Source organism: Sus scrofa, chromosome 1 (genome assembly GCF_054392235.1).
Source record: "Sus scrofa isolate SSC_HxYL_T2T_F1_AM1 chromosome 1, Sscrofa_HxYL_maternal_Yorkshire_Landrace_v2.0, whole genome shotgun sequence".
Taxonomy (NCBI): Eukaryota; Metazoa; Chordata; class Mammalia; order Artiodactyla; family Suidae; genus Sus; species Sus scrofa.
In genome coordinates, this window is record NC_139383.1 from 24,985,832 (window position 1) to 24,999,685 (window position 13,854).

General features: G+C 37.5%; 1 long non-coding RNA gene across 9 annotated transcripts in view; it reads right to left on the bottom strand.

The window, feature by feature from the left end:
* LOC110259987 (uncharacterized) overlaps positions 1–13,854 on the bottom strand; it is a 1,024,192-nt gene that overhangs the window by 704,530 nt on the left and 305,808 nt on the right. For 3 of the 9 annotated variants that reach the window (XR_014839507.1, XR_014839511.1, XR_014839508.1), the window contains exon 2: positions 12,702–12,929. The exons of 5 other annotated variants lie outside the window; for them this stretch is intronic. This is a non-coding gene — a long non-coding RNA (uncharacterized LOC110259987). Of the gene's footprint in view, positions 1–108; positions 175–12,701; positions 12,930–13,854 lie in introns of those variants that run through there. One more of the 9 variants, XR_014839512.1, reaches the window with a different exon arrangement.

A 13,854-nucleotide genomic window follows, 5' to 3' on the forward strand; every position in this document is an offset into this window, starting at 1 on the left:
CAATTTTACAACACTATCAAGTTCACATGATAACTGTAAATTTTACCCCCATTTTACAGTTGAGAAAACTGAGCTATAGAGATATTAGGAAAATTATCTAAGCTGTACCTTGAGTCAGGATGGGCTGTTCCCAGGGCTCACGCTCTTATCCAATACTCTATGCTGTCTCATGGCAAGTCCAAGAATTGATATTCAGAGGACAATCTGACTACAGAAACTCAAGTATTTACGTAGTCAAAAAAAAAAAATAAAGCCTGGGAATGTATTTCCTTATTATTAATAGACTGTATAAGGATTTTTTTTTTTTTGGTTTGTTTGTTTTTAAATGCAGAATTCCATGGGGAAAGAAAGAAAAAGAACTAAAAATTTCATAGTAACACTTTGGTCTAAAAGGTTCCTTGAAGCAAGTAGTAAAACTCCTGGGCCATTAGTCACGGATTTAGATTTTCCTTTAAGCTATTGATAGCAAGTGAAATGGCACTTTACAGATTTAGTTAATCATTGTTCTCTTGGTGAGCAAAGTTTTCAACCTGTTTTAAAAACAGATAGTAGTAGAACTAAAATGTATCAAGCCAACTTGGATGGAAAAGGAGAGTACTAAAACATTTGCACTGACATCATTGCTTACCTAGTAGAGACCCTCCAGAGATTCTGCGAAAAATAACTTCATTAGGATTTCTCTTCTTAGGAAACATTCCACCAACCTTTATAATTAAGGAGAAAATGCAAGGCCTAAGAGACTTTTCCCTACCCACAAAAATTATCCTAAGTGCACATGACTTTATTATGTAAAATAACAGATATAAAAATAAGATAGTTTAAATATAAACAAATGGAAGGGAATTGAGGGTTGTTTGTTTTCCTATTCCATGAACCCATCTCCATCTTCTCTTTAAGTTAATCATCATCAAATTGCACTAAATCAGAGATGGCAGAGCTGTGGCTGGCTGAATACCAGTGTTTCTCATTGTTTGGTTATACTGGAAATGTCTTCGGAATGAGCTTAATCTGAAAGACCTTTAACAAGCAATTCTTTTGGACTTCTAAACAGCAGAGGTTTGGGTTTTTCATTTGTTTGCGTATTTTTTATTTTTTACAGCTTGGGTTTTGGGGTCTTCTTGGGTTTTTCTCAGTAGAGGGTAGATGAAAGGAGGTGTGTGTATGTGCGTGATGTACTTTTTTTCTGGTATTAAAAATAAGGAGCTATCAAGACTCTCCTTTCCTCCCATATGCCAACCCCCACCCCCACCCCCCATGCCCTTCACACAGGCACATACAGCCCATCCTCTCCTCGCAGAACTTCTGTTGTTTGGAAGTCTAAGAGAACTGGGAAAAGGGTGGGGGATGTGGCGTGGGAGTCTTTTAATTTTTATTTCATTCATTCCTATGCTGTTTGCTTTTCTAATCATGTTCGTGGTATATTTTCAGTTAAAATAACAACCTTTTTGAACCCTGAACAAAATGAAAAGGCAAAACGACAACACGTACACACACAGCTGTAATAGAGAGGGCAGAAGAGCAGTACAAGCAAAATATTCCAAGATGGCAGTGTCATTACTTTTATCCTTTGGCTGAAAGTTTTGGCTGAAAAGTTTTTCCTGAGGGTTTAGGTTGTTTTCCCTAGCTGAGGGGTGGGGTGAGGGATAAGGAAGACAGATTTGTGTCTGTAGCTGATTGGCAGTTTCTGTGAGAAATTATTCACTCCAATAAGTTTTGTTATTGTGGCAATTTCTTTCTCAGAATTGATGGTGCCCTTTACTTTCAGGCGGGGGATGGTGTGGGGAATGGGATGTTGTTTCTAGTGACTGCTGGGAGAAACAAGTCGGGGGTAGCTGTCTGACAGAGAGAGTGAAAAGGTTCTGGGAGAATGGAATGTTGTTGTTACTCTGTTTTTGAAGCCACTCTTCTTTTTGATCATGTTTATACTTTAAAATTTCACACTGTGGTCAAACTAGGCAAGGTATAATTTTACATGTCCCTGTAAACACTGGACAACTACACTTGTCCTGTATGCACACGATTTTTATGGACATTTAAGATGGGTACCTGTGGGTGGAGAGGAATCACATTTTAATAACCAAAACTGTGACCGCCGAATACTTTAAACGCAGGCTCTTTTTGGCTTTAGAGTATTCCTACCTTTTTAACAGAAGTAACATAAATCCAAGTGCTGTTTTTCTCAACTATAATTTAGAGTTACACTGAAGAAGAAAGTTTTAAATAAGATAAAGTTAAAACTATGTGTTTTAGAGCAAGCATTCTATATTGACATAAAAGAGCAAGCTTTAAGTTTACTGAAAAGGAATATTCCAGCAGTTACCAAAAGATTCCACAGCTGTTAAACTGGAGGAACTGTTTTTCTTTCTTTGAGTTTAACTCCTCCTCTCTCAATTACCTCATAACTAATCAAAGTTTAAATGAAAATGGTAGTAGCCAAAGAGCCATTTTGATTGCTGTCACTGCATTGGCACACTATTTACAGGCCTGTTCATGGCCACTAATAACTTTTTTTTCTTTTAAAATTTGTTCTCTTGAAATCTCTTTTAAAACAACATGTAGTCTAAAATATTAATTAGTATGTACATAGAGTCCATTTTCTTAAGCTTTTTTTTTACAATGTGCAATAAAAATGTACTCAGGGAAAGGGAAGGGAGGCATTTGTTGATCTTCATGGGACTGTTGTATCTAGGACTGGTGAACCCTCTTGTTATTTCAGCAAACACTGCTTAGAAGAGCTATTATAAGATTATATGTGCGTGACATAGACATTTGAGATAGATAAACAGCCATGCTTAAATTAGATTGTGATCCATGCATGCAGCCACCAGATATTTAACCAAGACTTTATGCTAGGTTTTACTAAAATAATCATGTATAGACATAAATACTGCTCTTAAAAGGCATATAGTCCAATAAGGACTTTAGAGAATAATGTCCCTTGCTTCTAGATCCTAAGCCCTTTTATCAGTCAGCTAATACCGAAACAATGCTGTGTCACAACAACTAGAAATCTTGACATTTTAGTGCCTTACAAAAATAAGCGTTTTTTTTCTTGTTCATGTATCCATAAATTGGACTCAGCTGAGGTAGGCCAGGATCAACTGGACTTAGCCTCAAACTGGCGGTTAGGTGCACATCTGCCAATCCTTCCATGAACCAGTTGCTAACTAAAGCATGTTCTTTTTAAAGTCAAAGTGCACAAAAAAAGCTACAGCACACATTTCAAGCACCTACCACTGGCCCACCTGCTGACACCTCATCAACCAATGCAAATCACACGGCCTAGCCCAGCAGATAGAACAGAGAAGTACACTCCTTCCACAGAAAAAAGAGAAGAAAAAAGAGGAAAGAAAAAGAAAAGAAGAAAGAAAGAAAAAAGAAAAGAAAAGAAGAAACGGAGTTCCCACTGTTGCTCAGTAGTTAACGAATCTGATTAGGAACCACGAGGTTGCAGGTTCAATCCCTGGCCTTGCTCGGTGAGTTAAGGATCCGACATTGCAGTGAGCTGTGGTATAGGTCGCGGCAGCTACAGCTCTGATTAGACCCATAGCCTGGGAACCTCCAAATGCTGTGGGTGCAGCCCTAGAAAAGACCAAAAAAAGAAAAGGAGGGAAGAGAGAGAGAGGCTGGGGGAAGAAAGAAGAGAGAGGAGAGATTGAATACTTCTTGGACAAAAACCCAACCTTCCTGTCTCTTTTCATACCATTCTTTCTTTCTCTAAGAGAGCTCACCAAACCCAGAGATTTCCTTCTTATCTATATACAGATAATTCATCTCTTTATTATCTCTAGCTCAAAACTCTCATCTTAGTTCTTGTGAACATAATATGTTTTAATAAAATTCATGATCAACCCCACTACATCTGACAGACCAAAACTGGTATTGTCTTTTCATTCTCTATGTCACTGCAACTGTCTATGCACACCAGAAATCTAGGAGTCTATATCCCCTCACCTTCAACTGCCAAATTCTATTGATCTGACAACTCATTTTTTTACCTTCTAAATGTTTCTTGATCCTTTCACTTCTCTTCATCTTCACCAGCATTTCAGTCCACCATTATCAGAAATTCACACCTGGATCCTCTAATATCTACTAACTGATAATGGCCCTATTTAATTTGTTTTCCATTCAGAGTCACATTTTTTGAAAAGCAAATATGATCATGTCACTATTCCTGTTTAACACTCTTCCATGATTTGATGGTTTTACAATTTGTCCCCAACTCTTTGAAACTACTTCTTTCAAAAGCTGAAGAACTAGGTCATGAGCAGCACCTTGAAAAAAGAAAGGTGGAGACTAATTCCCCTCCCTTTGCATGTTTATAGGAATTAGTGACATTTCTAACAAATGGAATGTGATGGAAGCGCTATGTGACTTTTGAGGCGAGGGCTTAAAAAAGGATAGCTCACTTGCTCTCTCTCTCATCACTTGCTCTGGGGGAAGACAGCTGTCATGGCATTTGGATACTGAAGGAGCTCTGTAGAGAAGCTGACATGAAAAGGAACTGAGACACATCATCAACAACCGATACCAGTTTGCCAGCTATGTAGCTGAGCCATTTTGGAAGTGACCTTCAGCTCCAGCCAAGACTCCAGATGACAGCAGAGCTTTGTCTGACATCTTGGGTGCAACCTCATGAGAGAACTCAAGCCAGAACTCTCCAGCATTCCTGATGCACTGACACTGTGAAATACCATGAGGTTATTAATTCTTTAAGCCACTAAGTTTGTAGCAAATTGTTACACAATGATAACTTTACCTGCTCTTAGGACAAAGACCAAAATGCTTATAAGAGCCTCTACCCAGCTCTCCAGCCCCATCCATAACATACCCTACCTCTCTTTGCCTCCTGACATTCAGGTCTTCTTTCAGTTCTCTGAATAAATGATGCTCTTTTCTACCACAGGGCTTTTGTTCATAATTTTTTTTTTTTTTTTTTTTTTGCAGAGAAAGTATTTCTTTCTACATTCACTGAGTTACATCCATTTCCATTAAATCTCAGCAACCTTGTCACTTCCCCAGGTGTCTTTATCCAGACCTCACTGATATGGTCAAATTTCCCTATGATAATCTCTATATATAGCATATATCTCCTCATATACATAGTTATCATCTGATAATTTGAATCATATCTCTTTTCCATCAGGCTTCATGAGAGTTCAGCTTGCTCACCAGTGTAGCTCTAGTACCAATTATCTGAATGGCAGAGTTGATGATCAAGGAGAATTTGTTGAATGAACAGATGAATGAACATCGATGTGTGAAGGAACAACAACACTATAAGGAAAAAACTAGCAGTTTTAGAATGACCAGAGCTAGAAGGCTGTGGGAATCAGTTAAAGATAGATTGATAACTTTACCCTTTACCCCCACAAGTTCTGCTGCCTTCTGCCTTTCCACCTCTCCTTTGGAGGTTGCTTTCTCCTTTCTCCCTGCTTCACCTTAAGTTTTTAAAATCCCTATCTCTGTTTTCCCTGTTTATCTGCATTAGAAGTCAACAAAGGGTAAAGTAAAATAATTCACACCAAGGTGCTTATTGTCAGCAATAAATCCCACTGTGCTGGAAGGCACTGAAGAGAACAAGAGGTGGAAAACGAGCTGGCAAGGGGGGCAGATCCCAAGACAGAAGAAAGGCCAGGTAAGAGCCTGGACTAAATCTATGGCTGGAGGAGAGGTGAGAACAAAGGAGAGGGCATTCGGGCTAACTCAGATCAAAGCTTGGCAGCATTCCTATTGTGAATGGATTTGCGCTAAGAAACAAAAAAGGGACACAGCTTCCAAGCCACAGGGCAAAATCGAAGTGCCCATAGTAAAGCTAGATTCCATGAGGTGCATGAGCTAAGGAACAAGGGAACAAGATGTAGGATCCAGTGTCCAGATGTCTTCACTGGGCTCCACAGGAGCGAAAATAGGTAAGTTCACCGTCCACTGGTAGACTAATGCTCATAGGTATACGAACTTAAACAACTAAGAAGATTCAGTTTGTTAGCTGTTCTTTTAACTTGAAAAATATATTTAAGTTAGATGAACAGACACTGATTAGAGACTTCACAATATAAAGTAGAGAAGAGTACTGCAGCATGCATTAAAACTCAAAATACTTTCTGACACTGTCCAGGAAGCAGGTATTTTCCTTCCTCAGCTCTGAGGGTCGTCATGGGCAGAGCCACTGAGCACTCCCTGACAACTGCTATCAAGGAGACTAGAGCCAACATCAAACGACACTCCGTGAAAAGTCTGAGATAGATGGCAGATAGATTCAACAATCACATTTAAAGACATTCACAATAAATTCATTCCCTGCCTTTAATTTAGTAAACTATTAAGCCTTTGTACAGTACTTTTAGTTTATCTGTTTAGAATGAAAATCAGTGGCATTACAGTGACTAAAAGGAGTGAACCAAAGTAACACTGATCTAGGATTTTTAATTTGCAGTCTTTAGCAGCTGAAAAAGATCAGTAAACTAGCCTTTTAATTGATTGTCACCAAGTGGGCTGTACAAAGATAAAAATGAAAAATTCTAAATCATTAGCTGGTTTTGCAACAATTTGTTTTCTGTTGTGTATACAGGCCCAACCTTTTAACCTATGACATAAAGGAAATACTGCCTTGTCCAGTATATCCTCTAGTTTTTATGTCACCTAGTCTTACAGGTTCCAGAATAAGCAATATCCCACTTCAACCATCACCAGCCCTGCTTAATGGACAGATTACTCAGCTACACTCTTTTGAAATGTTCTGTTGGAACTCAAAGGTCTTCAGAAGAATTGCCCTAGGAGCATCAGGTTTGCCTTCCGAATTTCCCTTTGGGGCTCTACTAAAGTGCTCTGTGGCAGAGAGGGCACTTCCCCAGCCATAAATAAACTTGAGCCCAAACACACTTTATCATTCTTTTTTTCTGTATTTTTCCTACCATCTCTCAATGTAAGCTCTAAAATGACTTTAAACTATTTATTTTTATTTTATTTTATACTGGAGTGTAGTTGATTTACAATGTTGTGTTAGTTTCAGGTGTAAAGCAAAGTGATTCAGTTGTGTGTGTGTTTGTGTGTGTGTGTGTGTGTACATTCTTTTCAGAGTCTATTCCCATATAGGTTATTGCAGAATATTGAGTAGACTTCCCTGTGCTATACAGTGGGTCCTTGTTGATTATCTATTTTATATGTAGTAGTCTATATACATTAATCCCAAACTCCTAATTTATCCCCCCCACCTTGCCCTTTTGTAACTAAGTTGCTTTCAAAGTATCCATCTGTTTCTGCTATATAAGTTCATTTGTTTTCTCAATTTTTTAGATTCCACGTACAAGTGATATCATATGATATGTCTTTATCCAATTTACTTCACTTAGTATGATAATCTCTGGGTCCATCTATGTTGCTGCAAACGGTATTATTTCATTCTCTTTTATGGCTGAGTAATAGTCCACTGAATATACATACAACATCTTCTTTATCCATTCCTCTGTTGATGGACATTTAGGTTGTTTCCATGTCTTGGCATTATTGCAATGGAACACTGGAGCGCAGGTACCTTTTCAAATTATGGTTTTCTCCAGATATATGCCCAGGAGTGCGACTGCTGGATCATAAGGTAGTTCTATTTCTAGTTTTATAAGGAACTTCCCTACTGTTCTCCACAGTGGTTATACCAATTTACTTTCCCACCAACAGTGTAGGAGGGTCCCTTTCTGCATACCCTCTCCAGAATCTATTGTTTGTAGACTTTTTGGCGATGACCATTCGCATAGGTGTGAGGTGATACCTCACTGTAGTTTTTGATTTGCATTTCTCTAATAATCAGTGACGTTGAGCAACTTCTCATGTAATTTTGGGCCATCTGTATGTCTTCATTACAGAAACCTCTGCTTAGATCTTCTGACCATTTTTTGATTGGGTTGTTTGTTTTTCTTTATTGAGCTGTTTGTATATTTTGGAGATTAATCCATTGTCGGTCACTATGTTTGCAAATATTTTCCCCCGTTCTGTGGGTCGTCTTTTCATTTTGTTTATGGCTTCCTTTGCTATGCAAAAGCTTTTCAGTTTAAGTAGGTCCCATTTGTTTATTTTGTTTTTATTTTCATTACTTTAGGAAGTGGGTCCAAAAAAATATTGTTGCAATTTATATCAAAGGGTGTTCTGCCTATGTTTTCCCTAAGGAGTTTTAGAGTATCCAGTCTTACATTTGGTCTTCAATCCATTTTGAGTTATTTTTGTGCAATGTTCTAATTTCATTCTTTTAAACATAACTGTCCAGTTTTCCCAGCACCACTTGTTGAAGAGACTGTCTTTTTGCCATTGCATATTCATACTTCCTTTGTCATAGATTAATTAACCATAGGTGTTTAGGTTTATTTCTAGGCTTTACATCCTGTTCCATTGATTTTCATGTCTGTTTTTGTGCCAGTACCATACTGTAGCTCTGTAGTATAGTATGAAGTCAGGGAGCCTCCAGCTCCATTTTTCTTTCTCAGGATTGCTTTAGCTATTAAGAATCTTTTGTGTTTCCATACAAATGTTAAAAAGTTTTGTTCTACTATGAAAAATATTATTGGTAATTTGATAGGGGTTTCATTGAATCTGTAGATTGCATTGTGTAGTATAGTAATTTTGACGATACTGATTCTTCCAATCCAAGAACATGGTATATCTTTCCATCTGTTTGTATCATCTTTGATTTTTTTTTTTTCATTAGCATCCTACAGCTTTCAGAGTACAGGCTTTTTGCCTCCTTAGGTAGGTGTATTCCAAGGTAATTTCTCATTTTTGATGCAATGGTGAATGGGATTGTTTCTTTAATTTCTCTGATCTTTCATTGTTAGTGTATAGAAAAGTGAGAGATTTCTGCATATTAATTTTGTATGCTGCAACTCTACCATATTCATTGATGAGCTCTAGCAGTTTTTCTGGTAGCATCTTTAGGGTTTTCTATACATAGCATCATGTCATCTGCAAACAGAGACGGTTTTACTTTTTTTCCAATTTGAATTCCGTTCTTTATTTTCTTTCATTGTCGTGGCTTGGATTTCCAAAACTATGTTGAATAAAACTGGTGAGGGTGGACATCTTTGTCTTACTCCTGATCTTAGAGGAAATGCTTTCAGCTTTTCACTGTTGAGTATGAGGTTAGCAGTGGGTTTCTCATATATGGCCTTTATTATGTTGAGGCAGGCTGCCTCTGTGCCTACTTTCTAGAGTTGTTTATCATAAATGGGTCTTGAATTTTGTCAAAAGCCTTACCTGCATCTATTGAGATGATCATATTATTTTTATTCTTTAATTTGTTAATGTGGTATATCACACTGATTGATTTGTGGATATTGAAAAATCCTTGCATCCCTGGGATAAATCCCACTTGATCATGGTGTATGACCCTTTTAATGTATGTTTAGATTTGGTTTGCTAGTATTTTGTTGAGAATTTTTGCATCTATGTTCATCAGTGATATTGGCCCATAATTTTCTTTTTTGTGGTATCTTGACTGGTTTTGGTATTAGGGTGATGGTGGCCTCATAGAATGAGTTTGAGAGTGTTCCTTCCTCTGTAATTTTTTGGAATATTTTCAGAAGGAGAGGTGTTAACTCTCCCCTAAATGTCTGATAGAACGCACCTGTGAAGCCACTTGGTCCTTGTTTATTGGAAGTTTTTTAATCATAGTTTCAATTTCAGTACTTCTGATTATTCTGTCCATATTTTCTATTTCTTCCTGGTTCAATCTTAGAAGACTGTACTTTTCTAAGAACTTCTCCATTTCTTCTAGTTTGTCAATTTTATTGGCAAATGTTTGCTGTAGTAGTCTCTTATAATACTTTGTATTTCTGTGGTGTCAGTTGTGCTTCTCTTTTTCATTTCTTATTAATTTGAGCACTCTCCCTTTTTTCTTGATGAATCTGGCTAAAGGTTTATCAATTTTGTTATCTTTTCAAAGAGCCAGATTTTAGTTTCATTGACCTTCTCTATTGTTTTCTTTGTCTCTATTTCATTTACTTCTACTCTCATCTTTATGGTTTCTTTTCTTTTACTAAGTTAGGGTTTTGTTTGTTCTTCACTCTCTAGTTGCTTTAGGTGTAAGGTTATGCTGTTTGTTTATTTATTTTCTTTTTTGGCCACCCCATAGCACATGGAATTCCTAGACCAGCGATCAGATCTGAACTGCAGTCCCAACCTATGCTGCAGCTGTGGCAACACCAGATCTTTAATTCACTGTGCTGTGCCAGGGATTGAACCTGTGTCCCAGTACCCCAGAGATGCTGCCAATTCCACTGCACCATAGCAGGAAAGCCTTGGTTGTTTGAGATTTTTCTTGTTTTTTGTATTGTTATAAACTTCCCTCTTAGAACTGCTTTTGTCGTATCCCACAGATTTTGGATCATAGTATTTTCATTGTCATTTGTCTCTTGGTATATTTTAATTTCCTCTTTGACTTTTTCAGTGCTCCACTGGTTGTTTAGTAGAACACCATTTAGTCTCCACGTGTTTGTATTTTTTGCTGTTTTTTTTTTTTCTTTTATTTTGTTTTGTCTTCTTGTTGTTGATTTCTGGTCTCATAGTGCTGTGGTTGGAAAAGATGCTTAATGCAACTTCAATTTTCTTAAATTTACCGAAGATTAATTTGTGGCCCAAGATGTGATCCTAGAGAATGTTCCACATGCACTTAGAAAAATATATATTCTGATGCTTTCAGATGGAATATTCTATAAATATCATGTAAGTCCATCTGGTCTAATGTGTCATTTAAGGCTTATATTTCCACACTGATTTTTCTTCTGGATGATCTGTCCATTGATGTGAGTGTGGTACTAAAGTCCCCCACTATTATTATATTACTGTATATTTCTCCTTTTGTGGCTATTAACATTTGCCTTATATATTGAGGTGCTCCAATGTTGGTGCATATATATTTACAATTGTTACATGTTTTCTTGAAAGGAAAGAAAAACATGTAGATACAGTAAGTAGAGACAACCCACCAATCAGAAGTTGCCAAATTACCTCCTTCTTTTCCTTCCCCCTCTCTAGGAAGGTACCCTCTCTGAGTGTTTTGGGTTGGAACACTTTATCTGTATATCCCTATGGTGGCATGTTCCTGGAGATCATGTCATCAGTAGTTGCATCTAATGAGGAAAAAATTAGGTGATGTGAGAGCTAGGTCTTCCATGAATAGGATCTGAAAAGAATAGTCTTGTCTTCAGATTAGCTCCCAGACTTTTCTGAATTCATACAATGTTACAACCCTTGCTTCCTGCCTGCTTTGCCTGTCCATTACAGTGGTTATTTTGACTATAACAGATTTATTTATTCATGTCTGTGTCCTCATTAGGACTACTGGCCTTGAGGATATCCTCATGTCCAGGGTCCAGCACACTGCTTGGCACATAATAAGAAATCAGTAATGCTTATTTGGCTGAATGGATGACAGATAGATGGGCGCTTTGATGGCTGCTATGCAGAATAAATACAGAGGACAATGTCCATCTAAACCACAAATACTGCCTTCTTTTATTGAACTCTGAAAGTTCTGACAATGTTTTGAGAATCAAGGTTACATTTTGACAATACTAATTTAGTGTTTGGCAAAGCATAATTTTGGAGGCCAAATGACTGTATTTGACAGTGTCTCTTTAAGCAAAACTGCGTTTTGTTTAGGCCAAGGCATCATGACTGACAAGTTATATTTTTTCTTTGTTTGAAAATCTTTGAAGAAATGTGTAACTGCACTAGCTATAGATTCTTCCTGGTTTCTGCTGCTTTATAACCTCTGACAGGAAGGTCTTGCTTCCAGTAGTGTCATATTTTTCTGGGTTTCTCATAATTCTTAAAATGCTCTAAGAAGGCAATAGCATTCTAAGGCACCAGAATTCTGCTAAAATGATTTTGAAGAATATGAGTTTTTCTTTTTTTTTTTTTCCAAATGTATTTCTTTAAGGTACAAAACTGGCAGCAATGCTATGGGGACCTGGCAGGTGTTCCACTGAGAGGGCGGAGGATGTGCTTCTTCAAGGAAGGACTTAATTCACAAAGTGTTTTACTAAACTCAATGCAAGCAAACCTATGACTTCGCAAATTTGTCTATGAATTGAATCATTTGTTCCAATTTAGTGTTCAGACTTTCTGAGAAGAATATTTCCAAGAATACCCAGGAGAACTGAAAGAGTGAATAATCCAACATCGTTCTCTCTCCTTTTAAACTAAAAGATTTAGCTTCTAAATGCCAAATTAAAACAGTTGCATTTTATGGTTTAAGGTAAGCTTACACAAATTGATTAGTTTGTGGCAAGTTCTGACTTGAGACATTTAAAAAAAAAATCAACTCTGACTTTGAAGAAGATGGTGCAAGTAAACGGAAGGCAAAATTTAGCTCATTGTTTGGCTTTGGTTTCTTTTTCCTGTGCTATCTTTAAAAAGGCTGTAAGCAGCAGCTTAGAAATGCTGGAGAAATTTTTTTTTTTCCATCTTTCTTTTTTTTCTTTTAAGAGGGTTTGGCCAGAAAATTGCTATTTGCATAGAGCAGGATCTTGACATATCCTGTGCTTTATCTTGTCCACATTGTAAAACGTGACTATGAACTTTAAAATTTAAAACAAATCAGCAGTTACTGAACACTGCATTGAAAATGTATTCATTCCAAACCGAATTATCATCACTGGTGACGTTCTCCTCTCTAAACCTTAAAAAAGCTGAAAAATGGTAATACAAACCACATGGCTGCTTCGTTTCACCACCATTCTTGGCAGATCCAGTGCTGCCTGGCAACCTTGCTGTCAGCTGGGCCTGTGGTAATCAGAGCAGTACTGCCCTGTAGTTAAATTGAATGCTTTCTTTCTGAGAACCCATCAGTGGATGCCTTTTCTTCTTATCAGTCTTCTCAGTAATGTTTGAAAAAGGCTCTTATGGATGAGAAGAACCTGTCTTCATAGAGGGAGTGGCTGAAATAGTAAAAAAAAAAAAAAAAAAAATCAAGTATTCTAGTGACTACAAAAAAACAGGCCCACAAGGAGAGCCTGCATGTTCCTTTGCATTTCAGTGGATGCAGAGACACAGCCTGATTTCTTGCTGGGCTCCTATTTCTTCCCCAGGCCCTGAGCTTCCCTGCCTATAGAAACTCAGACAGCAAGGATCCCATGTTTGGAATTAAGAAATTAGAATCTGAAGACTTAAAACACAAATGTGGCCATCTTGGATTTGGCCCTGGAAACAATGGCACTGTCTTAATTCCAACATATGTAGAGGACAAATATATATTTAGAACAAAACTGATAATGACAATACCCCTTGAAGTAAGCCTGATTATGACTGAGATGACACAAATTTGCTGTGATAATTGAGCATGTGAAAAGTGAAACTTCTGGGAGAGAGAGATCACTGGAGCAGCCACTGCCATGGGGATGGTGTCTAATCAATGTGAAAGTCAATGGGAAATTGGATTTACTGGCAAAATTTTACTTCACTTTATAGCCAAACTGCATAAACAAAGTCAGTATTTAACCCTTCCTAATTCCTATTAATTAGACAAAATGATAAAATATAAAGGGACTGAGAGAGTTCCTGCACATCACTGGCACTTAATAAATGTGAGTTTGTTCCTCTCCAGTCAGGCAAATTTCCTTTGAGATCCCTGGGTCCAGAACTCCTTAACTGGGTACAATGTTCACTGGAGTTCTGCAGGGCTTCTTCCTTTAAGTGCCTTCTTTCCTGACTAAGAGAAAGAGGAATAATCTGAAACAGAGGTGATAAATCTATCCCAGTTCCAGTTCCAGTTTGAGTAAACCTTCTTAAAAAAAAACTGTCTGTATCCTGAATCTCAGGATCCTCAAATCCAAGCCTTCAGATAGATATTATTCTAAAGCTGAA